Genomic DNA, 13,727 nt, shown 5'->3' on the forward strand with positions numbered 1-13,727 from the left:
AATTGATAAAAGCATCAGCAAATAATGGTGAGGACTCTGTGGGGCTCTGGGGTTGTGCAGGGGGAAGAGAATGACTTAGCTGTGTCTAAATAGAGAAATTATATTTTAAACTGCAAGTAAGTGATGACTTGGACGCGGGTGGCGCTGTGGGTTAAACCACAGAGCCTAGGGCTTGCCAGTCAGAAGGTCGGTGGTTTGAATCCCCGTGCCGGGGTGAGCTCCCGTTGCTCGGTCCCAGCTCCTGCTAACCTAGCAGTTCAAAAGCACATCAAAGTGCAAGTAGATAAATAGGTACCGCTCCAGCGGGAAGGAAAACGGCATTTCCGTGTGCTGCTCTGGTTCGCCAGAAGTGGTTTTGTCATGCTGGCCACATGATCTGGAAGCTGTATGCCGGCTCCTTCGGCCAATAATGCAAGATGAGCGCCACAACCCCAGAGTCGGTCACGACTGGACCTAATGGTCAGGGGTCCCTTTACCTTTAAAGTGATGACTTTCCATCACATCTAGGAGGGGAGGATCATGCAGGAAGAGAGGAGTGTGGTGTGTGTTTGTCTGTGAGCTGTCTGTCCGGGGTGGTATGTATGCTATATGTAAGCATGTGTAAATGTATGTGTGTTGTGTGTGTGTGTAGATGTCCTATTTGTGTGTATTATGTTGTATGTTTGCTTGGTCATGTGTGTGTATGAAAATGTTGGGGAGGCCCTGTCCTTTGTGAGTTCTGACCCCACTCACTTCAGCATCGCACACTTTTGTTTTGACCCTGGAAGATGTCATATACCCACAAGGAAAGTTGACTTCTGGACTTAGGGCTGCCATATATCCAGATTTGCCTGGTCATTACTGGGATATCAAAGGCAGAATTGACGTCTGGGAGGAATTTCTGGAAGGTGGCACTTGGCTTTGGATCTTAGGCAAGTCAATTGAAAAATCTTGTTTCTTTGGTGTTTTTGTTAAAAAGAAGCTCAACAGCTTTTGTTTTTTCCTTAAACAAAACAATTTCTGGGGTGTCCTGGTCATAAAAATTGTGAAGGAAGTGCTCCAGCAGCATAGCCTGAACATCTTCTACTAAGAAGCCCATGGGTTCTCCATGCAGGTCTCCTACGTGCAGAAGGCTATTTAGCTTAAAGCGTCCTGGTCTCTTTCTGGCTTCCTGGTTGTGTCCTATGCATAGAGTCTGTGTGTGGACCTAGTTGGGGTGATAGCTTATGATAGATCTTTGGGCTGAAAAGGGTTTCTCACCTACATATGTGGATTTATGGGTTCCATTCTAATGTAGGAATGTCACTAGTGCATCCACAGTATCCTGATGGCTGGATGGTGGCTGAGTCTCCAGAGGTGCTATGAGCATAATCTCCTTCCTTCCTTCCTTCCTTCCTTCCTTCCTTCCTTCCTCCCTCCCTCCCTCCCTCCCTCCCTCCCTCCCTCCCTCCCTCCCTCCCTCTTTCTTTCTTTCTTTCTTTCTTTCTTTCTTTCTTTCTTTCTTTCTTTCTTTCTCCATTCTGCTACTGAGTAAGTATAGGATTGTGATTGGCAAAGCAGGACTATAAATTTGGAATTCCCAATCCTCCATGTGGAATATTGAAGAGTTCAATTGGTTCAGAGCCAATCCACACAGTCAGAGGTACTTCAGTGGCTCATCACTCCACCCCAAAACCCTTCTATCAGTCATCCTCTGTCCAGTGTCAATTTTCTACTACACTTGAATGTCTGCTAACTATAGCATTAGTTTCATTTATGACTCATTTTTTAATATTATGATTTCCTCTTTTTTTTGGCATGTATATTTCCATCTCCATTCAGATATTAATCTGTGAGGTCCAAGAATGGAAACTGAAACATTACCAGCTGTGGTAAGCTTTTCTGATCGTGTTTTCCATATGGCTCTACTGTGAAACTGAGTGCCAAAAAAAAAAAATGCTTCTGTGTTACATACGTTTTGACAAAATGAGTGGTTTTAATTGGACCCCCCAGAGCGCACCACAACACAACCTGTCCTCTTGGCAGCTAGAGTGGATGGCTACTTAGTGTGAGGTCAAACAGGTGCTTGGGGCGTAGGAAGGGGGTGGGGGCAGGCCGCCCTGGGTTCCACTCTGGGAGGGGTGACAAAATGGCCCCTTCCTCCCCCCAGCTGCAGAGCAGCTGAGGGCGCTCATAGTCCATACGGGCACTGCTTGTGCGGCATCCGTATGGACAGCCTCTCGCACGGTGACCATACGGGCTGCCACACATGCACAGTCCGTACGGGATGCTGCTCACATGGCAGCCTGTACAGCCATTGTGCAAGCAGCAGCCCATAGACTGCCGCACGCGAATGGCAGCCCATGCGACCAGCGTGCGGCATTCCGTATGGACTGTGCATGTGCGGCATTCCATACGGAATGTGCATGCGCAGGATGCCACACATGCGCAGTCCTTACGGGCTGCACGGCCCCGGGTGCCAGAGAGGGTTCTTCCGCCACTGCAGGTGCTACAGAGCAGCAAGACATATAGTGCCGTATGACTCTGCCATTGCAACTGCTTCCAGCCAAGGAAGAGCTTTCTGCAGCCTCTTAGGCAAACTAGAACCACAGACTCTATTTGATTGGCACTTTGCTTTGGCAGAGCTATCAAAATTCTATTTGAGTAGGTAAAAAAGAAAAGACAACCCTGAGTGGGCAAAGGAACAGATGGCAAGGGCTGAATCCAGGCCATGGACCATGCGCTGAGCCTCAAATATCGTCTGTGAAGCCAGGAAGTGTGAGGAAGCCAATCTTCTCAAAGGCAGAAACCTTTGAGGGGAGAATCACTGGCATCCTGAGAACATTTGGCTTGACGAACAGTTCTGCAACCTGGTGCAGAAATGGAATAATTACATGATGCCATGATCAGTCCTCTCTGGCATCTCCCCCCTCCCCTTTCTGCGATATCATCATGTATCTCACCATCCTGCCGGCACTTCCAAGGTACATTTGCCTGATTTCTCATGCCTACATTTTGGGTTCCCCTCCCCTTCGCAATATGCTGCTTCACATGTAATGCTAATCCAAACCCTGACTTAGCACATGCATGCAAGATCTGTGTTCCTTCTCTGGTCCTGCTGCTGCACTTAGCATTGTTTAGCATGAAATCAGGACCTCAATGCATGATTTGTCTCACTCCAGACTGCTGCACTTGTGCAGCTCTGTCCTCAGCCCCTGCTGCCCCCTGCATCAATGCTGCTTTCGGGAAGGCTGGCACTGACATACTGTAATGGCATACCCCACAAGTGTCCTGGAAAAACCAGGACATCCCATGTCGGCCATTTTGGTTGCTGTGATCTCATACATTTTCACAGCACAATTTGCCCCCTAAAACAGGCATAGGCAAACTCAGCCCTCCAGATGTTTTGGGACTACAACTCTCATCATCCCTAGCTAACAGGACCAGTGGTCAGGGATGATCGGAACTGTAGTCCCAAAACATCTGGAGGGCCAAGTTTGCCTATGCCTGCCCTAAAAAAGTGTTTTTTCCAGTGCCACAATCTCATGTAGCACCCGAAAATACACATTTTGGGTGCCGTGCCCAGAAAAATTGCTTTTGGGGGGAACTTGTGCAAAATTGCGCATGAACTTGGCAACCAAAATGGCCGCTGTGCTCTCACGATAAAAAATGGGAAGATGGTGTCCTGGATTTTGGTTTCAAAGTGTTGGAGGGTGTGTAATGGCTGCTTCTGGTAAACTCCATTAAGTTTAGTGGGACTTGCAGCAAGGCTGCAACCCCAAGACTGAGTTTTAAACTATAATTCAGGGGCCAATTCAGACTACCTTGAAAGCACCAGCACAATGAGAATGGACAGGAGATGCATAGACTCTGTGGAAATTATAGACTCTTTTCTTTGCTTGCAGTTCTTGAAGAGGTGCATTCTATCATAAAAAAGTTACCTTAATGGAGAGATGGAGGCAAGGATTAAGCACAGGCTTCAACAAAACTGGCCCACAACCAGTGAGTTTTACACCTCAGGCCACATAATTGACAGATGCACAGTTGGCACATTGACTAGGACTGATGGCTGCCAGGTGAAATGTTTCCATTTAGTAATGTCATAAAGCACAGTGCAAGTCAAAGTGGAACTGCCGGAGTATTCAGCAGTCCATAAATCAGAGTACACAGGATTCCTGGCTTCATTTCCAATACTTTACGACAGCAAGAATCCCATTTGGAAATAACCTGGTTTTCTTTCTTTGTATTAATGCATTGAAGTATATTACAAAGGCCTCTTCAGGAGTACATATAGTTCCCATTTATGTGATACCACAGGGAAATAAAACCTCATTTATAAATCATATTATTTCAACAAATGTAGCAGCACTGTGAGCGGCTACACTTTAGTTATATGGAGAAGTTTTACAGACACCTCTGCATATTGATTTCCATTCACTCATAGCAGACCCACCTGTGACTGACAGAAGGAGGCAGTGGGTTTGATCTGTAGTAGAAGATTGGTATACGAAGACTTGTTTTTAGAAGGGATTGGTGGGAGGAAGTAATATCTTTTTCTGTAAGGAAAAGAACATTCATGCCCTGACATGGCATGACCCTTTGACTGCTATATCAATGGTGTTTTTTTTGTTTTGTTTTGTTTTTGTTTGTTTGTTTTAAAGGAGGCATATTGCTAGACTGCTGGGGACAAGGCATGTCTCTTTACTGGAGCAGTGACATTCTGAAATAAATGCCAGTTTGGAATTCCCAAGTGGAAATAATCCAGGTAGGGCTTGTATTTGGCATGGAATTTAAAAGGTATCAAATGCACACCCCCACGTCTGAAGGAAGAATTGGGATTCCAATTCAAGGTTCCTAATGCCCCTTGGCAGCCATTTCTTTACCTGTCCATGTGGGGCGGGTGGAGGTAGGGATGGGGGATAAATTTTGTTCAATTCACATTTAAAGTCAAGCTTACCTAATGTGCAATCAGCCCACAATCTATTCCCTGGAAATCATTTGTTTGGTGAGGATTTGCCCTAATGAGCCCACAATTTCCATAGATTCTGATGGAAATAACTGATCTCTCTCCCCCTTCCTCCATGGTTTCTTCCTAAAATGGCAAACTGATTTGTCCAATCTCTCCCTCTCTCTGATTCATCTGAATAATAATAAAAAATCCTTCCAGTAGCACCTTAGAGACCAACTAAGTTTGTCATAGGTATGAGCTTTCGTGTACCTATGACAAACTTAGTTGGTCTCTAAGGTGCTACTGGAAGGATTTTTTAAATATTGTTTTGACTACGTCAGACCAACATGGCTACCTGCCTGTATCTGATTCATACCCACCACCCAATACTAGAGGTATAACCTTGGTGTGAGTGGATATTGGGCTCCATCCAAGGGATCCCCTGACCCCATTGCCAGATCTGCAATGTGAGATCTTCCTGCCCCAAGACACTCATTTTGCTGCAACAGATAAAGGGGCCATTGGTCAGAAAAGGAAGCGGATATTTGAGATGGGGGGGGGGAATTGAAGGACTTTTTCCATGGTTATTTTCCAAGCTATTCAAAGTCGTTGTTATTACTACTTCAGTAGCTAACATCTGAAAGGCAAAAGAGGCCTTTGGGGCATCTATGATCTGAAATGATGTGGTAATTGTTATGTGACTGCATATACAGAGGTCAAACATCATGAAGAGGAAGAAAGCACAACGGAATCAGTAGAGGTCAGCCTCGGGCATTTGTCTTTGAGCCACCAGGAACTAACTTGACCTCATGTTAGAGTCAAGCCTTCTCAGTCTCCAGTGATATATCTCTTGTATCTAAACTACTCTCTTGCAAGGAACTAAATAATAATTTGCAAAAATCTGGCTGAACATATCACTTTGATTTTCAGAGTGAAGAGTTGCTTATTCAACTTTCCTGTTTGCAACTATGTGCAAATAATGATCACCTTATTCTTGTTTCCTCTTCACTCTTTGCTAGTTTTGCTTGTGTGGTTCTTGCTTGGAAAATCCTGAATGCTCAAGTCCCTCTGCCTCTGCACATGCCCACATACCTGGCAAATCAGTTTTGTGCTTAGTTTGCTACAACTTTGGTGTCAGCTAAACAGAAATCATGCCTGAAACTGTTTTTGACATTCATCATAACTTCCTCATCCCTGCACCATTCCTTCTGTTGGGTCCAGTGCAGGAAAGGTGGATCGTGTACAAATTTTCCTGCTGCAATTCTGTAAATTTGCTTAATATAGGGGTGGGGAAACATTTGGGTGCCGAGGACCACATTACTCCAGTGGAATTCTTTTGGGGAAAGAACAAAACCCCAAAGTGAGGGGGGGTCAGGACCACACCCAATCACAGATAAATGCACAGACAGCCATCTCCAATGGAAACATATGCATATTATTTAATTCTTAATAACCACTCAGGTTTTACCTTCCCTTTCCTTCACGGATTTTTAAATTTTATTTTATCAAAGATTGTTCTGTAGTTTGTAGTTAAGATTAATGCGGTGCTGAAATTTTCTTCCAGATATTTTTCAACAGTTATCCATGAATTAACAAGAAAGGAAATTGCATTCAAAATGTAAGGGAAGGGCTGTAGCTCAGTGCTAGATCATGGGCTTTGCACAGAGAAGGCCCTAGGTACAATCCTTGGCAACTCCAGGTAGAGCAGGAAATGTCCCCTGCCTGAACCTTGAAGCAGTGGCAGAGAAAGGTGGGTACAGTGGAGGTGGCGTGCTCTGGGTGCCATCCCTGAAGGGGGGTGACAAAATCCCCCCCCCCGGGGAAGATCGCCGCCATGCCGATAGGGACACGACAGGGCTCGCAGCGCCCATAGTAATGTGGCGTGCCATGGGGCCTCAGCCGCCCTACAGTTGGGGGGGGGGAGGCAGCGGGCAGACAGCGGCTGTGTCGGGCCTGTTGGGGGATTCATTCCCCGTGTGCAGTCATAGGTTTATTGTGTATCATATGACTGTATGTGTTTGCATTCCACAGAGTGGAAGTGACGTAGACAGGATGTTTGTCTTATGTGTTCCTGAAGCGGAACTATTGTTCTTTGTTCATTCTCTTTACTGCCTGTGATGCTAGAGAGAGGGAGCCATAATGAAGAGCTCCAAGTCTGTTTATATGTAAATAAACTAGCTTAGCCAGAATGCTGTGCTGCTGAGTCTGTCGCACAACTGTGCAAACCTCTGCGGATCCCTAAAGTGTGCTGGTGCTTCACATCACGAGTCACTGTGATGTTTGGGCTGAAGAACACTCAAGAAGCTCCCGAACGATCTCCCAGGAGGGAGGGGACATGCCAGTCGGGTATGTGTGTCTGCCATGGCCTTACTCTCGAGTAGGCACCCTCCTGGACATGCTGACAGGGCCGTCATGGGCACTGCGTACACCACATCCCTAGAGGAAGCCACCTGCGCCGCATCTTTAGGGGAAGCCATGCATGCCGCGTCCCTATGGGCGGAGTGCCGCGTCCTGCCTCAGGTGCCCAAGAGGCTTCCTCCGCCACTGCCTTGGAGAAGTGCAGAAAATACTGAGCTAGATAGACAAGTATGATCTTACTCAGTAGTAAGGCAACTTCCTGGGTTCCTAATAATTTTCAGGGGAGAGGGAAATTTTGGTGAAATTTTTGTTTGGAGGATTTGGGAGTTTTGTTGCACTTCTCTGAGGTGGCTGAGGCTTGTTTGTAAGTGTCCTTTCTTTCATTCTGCAAATATTTCTCCAATGGTCTGCACTCTGCAACTTTTCTGTGCGTCCATGCTTCAATTAAATGCCAGGGGAAGATGTCATGAAGTAACTCAGGCCATGATACTTTTTTTTAAAGATCAAGAAGCATAAGCAACTGGGGGTGGAGTTCAGAGCACTACAGAAGTGTTTGGTGAAAAGCAAAATATATACTTCACCATTGGCCATTTCAATGGTAACAAAGCCCCACACTGAGTAAAATTATAAAGAAATTCTATAGCACCCTGAGAACGAGACAGAAAAAAGTCAGGGAAAGAAAACTTATGGGAAATTGGAGGACAGGTTTTGACTGGGGATGTAAGAAGTAATCATCTATTCTGCCCTGTAGTTGTTACACACAGCACCATTTCTGTTCCACTGCAGTTCACCTTCTGCCAAAAACTATGTTGTTTGTCTCGCTGTCTGCTGTGGCAACACTATGCAACTTATGTAATGTTTGTAATTAATTATGTAAGTTACATAACTTACAATGTTATTCCACGCTGTTCATTTCAATGCAAGGGACTCACAGTGCAAGTGGGCGGAAGGCAATCAATTATGCATTGTTTGTGGACTGAAGGCAACAAAAACAACAACAATGGATACCAATTGTGTTCGCTGGATTTATCTCTGTTCCAGACATGGGATGAATAAGCAAACACTGGCAATTTCCCATTTATGTTTCCATTGGAATACTTTGGTATCCTTAGTTTGACACTGTACTAGTCAAGATGGTCTAAATAAAGCAAAGATGGCTTCCCTCAGCTTTTCAGAACTCAGGTCCTACAAGGTTCTACTAAGTTCTACTGGCTCTCTGTGAAGTTGCTAAATTGCTACCATCTGTAAGCTAGCAGCAAGTATTAAAAATACCAGTACTTCCTAAAGTTTACTGTCATTATTATTTTTCCCCTAGAAAAAAATCTGGCTGTCTTTCCCACCTAACTGGCTGCTTTCCACTCCGTATCTCTGTACTGCAGCACAGTTAATTACTTTGCAGGGGAGAAATACACGGCGATGAGTTTTCAGAACATTTCAACTATTGTTGCAAAGGAACAGAACTTGCTGCAGAATGTTCATAAAATATTTGGATTTCATGATTGGCTCCTGATAGATGATTTGTTACCAAGCACTGGGAAGAGAAGATTATATTTTGTGTGTGTAGAGATTTATACACCAACCAGTGCAGAATCAGAGTTGGCCTGGCTTTTCTTTGGCTGTCGAGTGGACATCAATTAAATCTTTAAAACACCTCAAGAAGGCCTGATTGAATACAGTACAGACTTGTGTGGCTGCCCAGTCTCCTTGCCCACAACAGCCTTGCTCAATCCAAATTGACTCTCCATTCCTCTCCTGTCTGCTTCTTCAAACAAGATGCAACTGTTCTTTATAACAAAGTCAATCAATAGCAAAATGGGTCCCAATGTACTTTTTGCCATTCAACTGACTTTGATTCTAGAGGTAATCACAATCTGTTAAATAAGACATTTAATGGCTCTGGCGGAATTGCTGATAGCTCAGTTTGGATGGATCTGAGAAACTCTACAACTACATGAGGTGTGTGTCATGGCAGTGCACCTAGAAAAGCTCCTTACAAGCCAAGCTCAAGTAGAACTGAGTTCTACAAATAATGGCTCATTGATTTTCAAAATGGAGCAGTTCATTTCTGAACACTTAGTCCAAATTTCAACACCATCACTAGACTGAATTGGTACCATCCCAGAAAGACTTTACACTACAGAAGTTTCCTGAAAACATGTCAGTCCTCCTGGTCTTTTCCAGACTTACTTTATTTTCCAGTGCAGCCCACACCAAATTGGATAGTATGCATGAAGGACGGTTTCATGGGCATTATGAAATTAAGCTAACTTTCCACAAGGAAGTAATGTAAACCATATATGGGAAGATGATGGAATTATTTGCTAATAAATTGAATGAACTGAGGCTAGTTTCTGTGGATATATTTATTACTTGTCAGCAAGACTTGACTATTTAATGAAAACAGAATTCAGTCTCTGGGTTGTTTGTGAGCTGTTCCCTTTAACTAGTCTTACACTGTCACCTAAGACTTGATAAAAACTGGCAGGGTAGAATTCTCCCTCAAGGCACAAAAATTCCATAGGACTCTTATTAAAACTTTCCTACAGCAGTATTGCAAGAATACATTTTATCCATTTTATACCTGAAATCACACATTATTAACAGCACATTAGGTGGGTTAGCACACACAAAAATGAACTAATCAGAGAGATGCATGCAACAGAATTAATATGATTTTTTTATATGCATTTTGGTCCTTGGCACTGTATGCTTATGATTGATGCCAACCATTTTTGTTCAGCACATAACAGGATGAAAATCTGAAAGAAGAAGAAAAAGGATAAATGCATTCCTTTCTCCCTTATGCCTTCCCTCTGAATTGCAAAGCAACAGTATGAATTTAGGGGTCTGGGGGTTATCTGTCAATCTGATTAAATATATATACTGTATATAATGATACTTTGAATCTGTTCATCCAGCTGAGCACTCCTGATAAAGCACAATGGCTTCAAACCTATTAATTCAGTTACATAAATTTGTCATTAAAATTCTATTAATGGGACTTGAGTGGGTCCATTCTGGACCAGATTAACCATTATGTTAAGTACACTGCCATGCAGGACCACGGACAATCGGTTGTCTCACTATAGTTTAGCATCTTCTCACCATTACTGCCCCATTTCCTCATCAAGAGACAGAGGAGAGCAGTCCATGTTCCTAACTGTACTTTTCAAGTGTCCATTACAAGAAGGACCTTGTTGCATTTGCTATTATTTTTAAACTGCCTACTTCCGCTAGATTCCTGCAGGGTTCCCCCCCCCTTGCTTATACAACACAAACGCCCGCAATCCCTGAAGGACAAGTGAGACTTTATCAGATGTTGGACATTTTATCACTACACAAGTCACAGGGAAGACACATTGCTAACTGCAGCAGATAAATTTTAAAATCCTGCATATACCCTAATACAGGCATCCCCAAACTGCGGCCCTCCAGATGTTTTGGCCTACAACTCCCATGATCCCTAGCTAAGAGGACCAGTGGTCAGGGATGACGGGAACTGTAGTCCAAAACATCTGGAGGGCTGAAGTTTGGGAATGCCTGCCCTAATATAAGACTGCTGTGGTTCCTGAGATGAACCTAATTCTATCAAGGGGAAATAACACTGTAATAGGAAACCATTACATGAACACATTGCATTATAGCCAACAACGTGGAATGTAAAGGTAAGAAATATTCTGATTGGCTTCTGAAAGATATGGAACTGCTGGAGTATAAACCCTAATCTAAACACTGAAGTAACAGCACCGTGGTACAGTGGATAGAGCAGGGGGTAGCCAACATGGTGCCTTCTAGATGCTGTTGGACTCTACTGCCCATCATTCCTGGCCATTGACTGGCTGTGATTGATGAGAGTTGCAGTCAACAGTATCTGGAGGACCCCACAATGTTATCCCTGGACTAGAGTGTTGAGACTGGATGTTTGAAACCTAAAGTCAAAACCCGTTTAAGATGAGAAGATTACTAGGTGACCTCAGGGAAGCTACCCTCTTCCAACTTATTTTGCAAGGCAACCCAATACACACTGCCCTGAACCTCAAGAGGATACATCATGGGGTAAATTCTGCAACCACCACCCGCCAGATGATGACTTTCAAAGTTCTGATCTATCCCTTCCCAAACTCTTGGTGGTACCATTATCCTCTCAGTGCTTTATGTGAAACACAATATCTAGGCATGGGGGGGCGCCTTTTATTGCATTATAATGAGAAACTATTAATTCGTACTTCACAAGCCACCCTGCCACTACTTTTGAAAGCTTGGTGAGATATGGAGAAAGGATCAGTCCTTGTAGCATCATCAGGGGAGCAACAGGATCTGAACTGGATTTGGAAGTGATCAAGCTATATCCTGAGCTTATAGAAATATCTGCTTATACCAACGTATTGGCAAACACGTTGTTCCAGTTATTTGACAATGCATTTGCAAAGTTTATATTTGCAAAGTTTATATTTGCAGTGAAGGGCTCTTCACCACAAATTTGCCTTGAGCCTGAATTAAATCCCTTGAGGAGTGCAAGAACAAAGCAAGCCAGTGTCGTAATATTGCCCCTGGTTTAAGCAGCAGAGCTTGCCCTATCAGCCAAATCTGCTGACACTTGAAATGAAACATTTCAAGGAGGCATTCGTAATTAGACTGTGGGTGAAATATATCATAAGTTAATTATATATCATTAAAAGACATTTATAGAGCTGTAATATGCATATAAGAGATTGATTTAATTGTCACACGGTGAATGTCAATTATTTAAGCAAATAATATATTGTGGGATTTTAATTATCAATCCCACTTTGGAACTTCTCTTTAAAAGCTTTTCTCGTTTGTCCAGAATGTCATGCTAAACAGTCCCAGAAGTGATTTTAGAACAGTAACTACATTGAAACTTTGGTGTTCTGGTGCTAATTCAGCCACTTCAGATTGAAGAGAAGGATATGTTAGTTGAAATATATTTCCTGACAAGGCTTAATTGTTTAATAAAGCTTTTCCCATTGTTGGTTGTCTGGGATATATTGTGCTCAGCAGTGCTCAGAAGCATCGTCTTTGTTATTGTTCCCTCATATTGTTCCCTGCCGATGTAGACAGATTCCTCCGAGCTGGAAGGCCCACCACTTGCTCCCTTGACCCGTGCCCGTCCTGGCTGATTAGAGCGTGTCCAGATGAGGTACGGGCCCCCCTGGGTGAGATCATCAAATTGTCCCTTGGCACAGGGACTTTCCCAGAAGAGTTGAAGGAAGCAGTGGTGCGTCCGCTCTTAAAGAAAACATCTCTAGATCCTTTAGATCTATCCAATTATTGCCCGGTCTCGAATCTTCCGTACCTAGGTGAGATAATTGAGAGAGCGGTTGCCAAACAGCTTGGTAGGTTTCTGGATGAAACATCGGCTCTAGATCCGTTTCAGTCCGGCTTTCGCCCTGGTCATGGGACCGAGACGGCTCTGGTCGCCTTAACAGATGATCTCTGTAGACAGCTGGATCGAGGTGGGTCGGGACTGCTGATTCTTTTAGATCTGTCAGCAGCCTTTAATATGGTCGATCACGAACTTTTAGACCACCGCCTTGCCTTGCCGATGTGGGGATTCGGGGCACAGTCCAACAATGGCTGCGCTCCGTTATCTCAGGTCAGGGACAGAGGGTGGCGCTAGGGAGGTAGTTGTCACTGTGGCACTCCTTGGTGTGTGGAGTCCCGCAAGGCGCAATCCTTTCCCCGATGCTTTTTAATATCTTTATGCGCCCCCTTGACCAGATTGTCCAGAGTTTTGGGCTGGGTTGTCATATGCTGATGCTGATGACACCCAGATCTATCTGTTGATGGACGGCCACCCTGCCTCGGCCCCGGACACACTGACCAAGTGCTTGGAAGCTGTGGCTGGATGGCTACATGGGAGCCGGTTGAAGCTAAATCCTTCAAAGACAGAGGTCCTCTGGCTGGGTCGGGATGACATGGGGTTGGGGGGAAACTCCCATCTCTTGCAGGGGCTCAATTAGTGCCAGCGCCTTCTGTCAAGAGTTTGGGTGTAACCTTCAACGCCCCCCTTTCCATGGAGGCGCAGCTTGCAGCCACAGCTAAGGTGGCATTTTTCCATCTCCGCCGTATCAAGCAGTTGGTCCCTTACCTCTCTCACCCTGATCTGGCCACAGTGAGCCATGTGACAGTCACCTCCAGGCTTGATTATTGTAACTCGCTGTATGCGGGGCTGTCCTTGCAGCTGACCCAGAAACTCCAGCGGGTGCTGAATGCCGCAGTGAGGCTATTTACGCTGTCCCAGCCCACGGGATCACATTCCTCCAGTGCTTAAAGCAGCTGCACTGGCTCTCAGTGGAGTACAGGATCAGGTTTAAGGTGCTGGTTTTGACCTTTAAAGCCCTATGCGGCTTGGGACCCTTGTACCTACAGGACCGCCTCTCCTGGTATGCCCTGCGGAGGACCTTAAGGTCCACAAACAACAATATTCTGGAGATCCCGA

The sequence above is a fragment of the Zootoca vivipara genome, chromosome 7 (genome assembly GCF_965207765.1).
Source record: "Zootoca vivipara chromosome 7, rZooViv2.hap1.1, whole genome shotgun sequence".
Lineage (NCBI taxonomy): Eukaryota > Metazoa > Chordata > Lepidosauria > Squamata > Lacertidae > Zootoca > Zootoca vivipara.